Raw genomic sequence first — 5,006 nt, forward strand, 5'->3', positions numbered from 1 at the left:
GCTCAGAGAGCAGCGGTGGTTCATGCGCTGGCTCACCTCCAGGCTTAAGAATTTACTAGCTTTTCTAGTCATAATACGTGGAGACGGAGCTCAGTTCTCAAGGGGGAGTTAAATTATAAATGCTGATAGGAATAGCTACAGCAACATGATGCAAATATACTCTAAACGTGTAATAAATATAATTTAAAAAAATACTACGTAAATAGATGAGCCTAAATGATCTCAAAGTATCCTAATTTAAAAACTATTATCAAAATACAGTATTAGCATTAAAAATATAATTGTGAGGAAAAAGCCTGTTCGTTGTAAAGGTTCAATTTAAATGTCAAATGCGTTGTTAATTTGAAGGGTAATGCGATATATACTTTCATTTAAAGATTGGTTCCGCAGGACGGAGACCACAATAATTGGCAAAGTCAACGAGAGTTGAGTTGTTCCGGTCTACGAGACCCTGTGTGGCATTTGACCGCCCAGATTAGAGAAAATTGAAATTCAGATCAAGTCAAAGGACCTCCTTCAACAGCTCACTTCTTATTAAGCACTATGCGCGGAAAAAAACATGACACTTCATGCCTCTTAATTATACTTGTGTTTTACAGACTCTGTAGCCTGATATAACCTCACTCCCCTCTCGCCTGCTTCTCCAAGGCATTGCTTAAATTTCCCTTAAAAAGTGCATGGGAGGGAGTCTCATTATCTCTGGTAAGAGGATGGCCTGTGGTCCTGTTTTTAAAAGAGTGAGAATATGTATTAGTGCCATATACTGCTAGACCCGTGAAGCATGATAAACAGCCTTCTTTGCTGTTTGGCCATTTGGTGCAGTGGCCTGCTGTTTGACCAATCAGCTTTCCTGGAATGAAATAAATGGAAAAGGGCATAAAATTAAATTCATTTGCAGGATAGGGTCTGGCTCAACATTTAAAGGAAAACAGGCCTTATAACTTTTTATAATGACCAGAAAAAGTATTTGAAAACAGTCCAAATTAAATAGCTTTTCATTTCCAGAGACCAGTCAAGAATGATTTTTAAAAGGCCTGGGGTTTCCAAGAACAATGCTCCAAACCCTAGCCAGGACTATCTGTTATTTTTTACTTGTGAGCCTGGTTAAGTGCTCAGAATTAATGTCCTAAGTCTTTTAAATTGTTAAAGTTTGTCACTGTCCATAACATGAATATTTTATCAGACGGGCGTAGAATAGGTGCAACTGCATTATAAAGATAAAAAATATATACATTTTACTGATCTGATTAATTGACTGGTCCCCAGTTTGAGAGGTTATCTTTTAGTATCCAACTATTGATATGTACAGTTTTAAGGGACATACATAACCTGTGGACCAATAAGAAGTAGTGCTCTATTTTGCTATTAATCTTTATTTGAGGCTTACATATTCAATGGTTTGCCTCTTTTATCTGTTTGACAGCTGTGGCTGTCTGGCTGTTGTTACCTGGTAGGCGGAAATTAATTTCTCCTTTCTCAATTAAGCTGGCGAGTGGGTGTTTGGTACATTCACACCAGTGTGCTACATTTATACTACAGCAATTGGAAATTGTGTATCTGCACTACAAGCTGCAATGCAGTGGTTTTTAACACACTGCTGTGTGAAAGCATGTTTAAATTGTGATGTCGTTATATCATGGATTAACATTTTGCCGTTTAACATAATATAAATATTTACAATCATAACAGCATTGCCAAGGATATGTAAACAAGACAGTTCATTTGAGTGTTTTTCCTATCTGAATGTCAAAAATCTGTTATATCTTGAAATATGTAAATATAAAAATTTAAAATAAAAAAAAACGGCAAAGAATCCTCAGGTGACCCTAGGGAACCCCTTGCTTTCTCAACTTCTGAACTACGCTTTGGCTAGCCTATACATCAGCACCATTTTGTCAGGCACCAGTGTTGGTTGCGTTGCCCTAACTCTCAACATGATATTATACACTCTCCAGAAATTAATTTTTCTACAGGGTACCAGACTATATAAATGTTCATTATTTCCTATTTTTAGAAACTTCTTATTCCATTGAATTTAATATGTCAAATACATTTTGCTGGAAGTATTGGACATGAGTGAAGAGTTGAATGATGGGGTGGAACAGAGAAGGACACAGAAGGTGACATTCTCCTGTGGAGACCTAGTGAGAATCGGGGGCCCTTCACGGCGAGACAGACAGTTTGAACATTCATCAAGTTTTACTGCGACTTTTAAGTATCAAACGCAGACTTTTATTGCACAACAACAAATTTATTGTACAACAAACTTTGCTCAATAATGTTCTGTTGAGCAAAAAAAACAGGATCGTCTTATTTTGCTGTCCGTCACACAGCAGTAAAAACAAGTACATTCATTATGGAACCTGTCAAATGGATACATGGTTTTCTGTCCAGGCCAACATCTGTTCCTCGTACCGCAGCCTAAAATCTGCGTCCTCGGTAAGAGAGGCAAACATTTGCAGTGATCCAGTGCATCTTCCGGAGACTTTGATTACCTTGCACTTTATTTCCATGTTGTGGAAAGTTTCAGTTGTGGCTGAACGCAGTAATGGATAAATTGCCCCTTTTTCTAGCTGAGGTGAATTTGATGGTGATTGATGACAGAGCCACCCTTGTTAGTGAGGGAGAAAATTAGCAAAGTCAGGTTAGATGTTCTCCTCGGTATATGCCTGCTCTTATTTACATTCGTGGGTGTCCCCAGGGTCCTTCAGTTAAGACTTTACATTATTTTGATAAAAGCTCCTTCAATCTTCATACAGACTGACACAACATTGATTATTCTCCTCCTCCTCTCCCGAGCGTGCCCCTCTTTATCTCGAAGGGCCTTCATTTCACAAATGCGTGAGTACGCCTGCCTGAATGTGCGCATCTGTTTGAGCTCGCGCGTGCTTCTGCGCATGCATGGCGCACGTGCGTGTAATATAACATCTGTGTATTTGTGTGTAATATAACCATGGAGGACATTGTGTGTGACTGTGGTGAATGTGTGTGTTTCCATGCTCATGTGGGTGTAGGTATGTGCTGCACATGTGTCTGTGTGTGTTACACCTGCTGACTTGGTATGTAGGAGGCATAGAAAACCTGTAGGAATCAAAATTCAGCCGTAGCTAATAAAATCTGGATATTGCTATAGAGTCAAGCATTTTCAGACACCGACATAGCATTTCTAACATGAAAAAAGTACTCATCTACAGAAAGCACATACTTTCCATGCATCCGTAAAATACACAATTCCTTAAATCTTTTTGCAGAACAATTTTGACATAAATATGACGGCAAATTAAAACTAAACGTTCGCCACTGTTTTCCAAATCTAAACAAGCATTATTCTGAAAGAATGCCACCAATATTTTCCCATATTTGTTCATTTATAATTTGCCCATTTGTTTCTTCATCTTACCATCTGTAAATAAGGACTGCCCATTTTTTGTGTCATCTTGAGTGTTCTCTGGTGTTTAAATGTCCTATCTTTACATAGCCTAGAGAGATCATGGAGATGAAGGTGTTTACTGCCGTCTTTGCCACAGGATATCATGGCCATGGCTCAGCGACTGGGGATTATTCTAACTGAAACAGCCATCCATTAACACCATTGTAAAATAAAGGATCGAAATGCTGTGAGCTGCATTTCTGACTACTTCTATACCAGCGTGCCGGAGACTGCGTATTTATGCTTGTCTACTTCCCGAGCAGCCAGTACAGTGTTTCTGGACCCACTCCAATCACTTTGAGCTCGAGGGCTTATTTGTGAAAAAAAGTTTAAGAAGAAATATTAAAAAGCATTGTGAATGATGGGGAAGCATGAAGGCTGTAATGAAGGAACAAGCAGTTTAAGGTTTTAGAGATTTTCTCTTTTGTAAGAAACTTTTTGTACTATCTAGACATTTTGAAAGTTTAGAATAGTTAAATGAAATACGATTTACTCATTATGTATAGGCATTTTAATGAATAAATAATCTTGTTTAATATTTAAACATGTCAATGCGTATCCTGATTCAGGAATTCTGTTCTCCTAATACTGTAATAAAAAGTCAAAATAATCATGAATTAAGTATTACATTACTAGGGCTCTATTCTGACAAGATTTACATATGTGATGTTATTGTGCTCTATTGTTTTTCTAGTGCAGAATGCTTTCGGTGCTTTTCTAGAGATACTGTATGAGTGTATTTGATAAAAGCTGTCACTGTACAGATTTTATCAGTTGGTTTTACTGAAAAAGGTCAGCGCACCTTTTTCAGTAATTAATTCTAATTAATTGTTTTTATATTATTCTAGTTTAAATGACTATTTATTAGTATTATTATTATTATTATTATTAGTAGTAGTAGTAGTAGTAGTAGTAGTAGTAGTGTTAAATGTTATGAAACATTCCATAACTCCATAACATTCTTCATTTATTATATTGCTTGCATAGCACTTATAGGTTTATGATTCTCCTTGCTCAGTAATGGAAGCTGTACATGTTTTTTAAAGGTTTTTTTTGCATATACTGTATACTTATATATGTTTTCTCACCAAAGTGCTCCTTATCTTTCTTTATTGCTTATCCCTTATTGACTTATTGACCCAGAGTTATTTTATTGCCATGCTCCCACTAATGTGAGCCCATCCAAAAGAGCTAAGCATCTAGTTTGGTTTAGCACCAACGCTTCCAGGTTCTCTGCGACTTTTGCCTCCTTGGACTCCGTCACTATTTTGCTGACTGCAGAATTAACAAGGCATGTATTTTTTATAGGTATATACTATTTTGCAGATGGGTGTGGGTGGGGATCATTGTTTAATGATGCAGCAGCATTTAATGTGCAGACTGTTATATAGGAAGCTTTTTAAATATGCATGCTGCCCTTGAGAGTCATAACTGATGCTGAAATTTTCAAACGCTTTATATGTATTTTCCTATTATCGGTGACAATTGGCAGAGAATTATTTTTTGTCCCCCACTGTAGCTTTCTCTTTCTCTAAAATCAATGTCGTTGTCACGAAGACAGCACTTTTATAATCTG

The sequence above is a fragment of the Anguilla anguilla genome, chromosome 6 (assembly GCF_013347855.1).
Source record: "Anguilla anguilla isolate fAngAng1 chromosome 6, fAngAng1.pri, whole genome shotgun sequence".
In the NCBI taxonomy this organism is placed as follows: domain Eukaryota; kingdom Metazoa; phylum Chordata; class Actinopteri; order Anguilliformes; family Anguillidae; genus Anguilla; species Anguilla anguilla.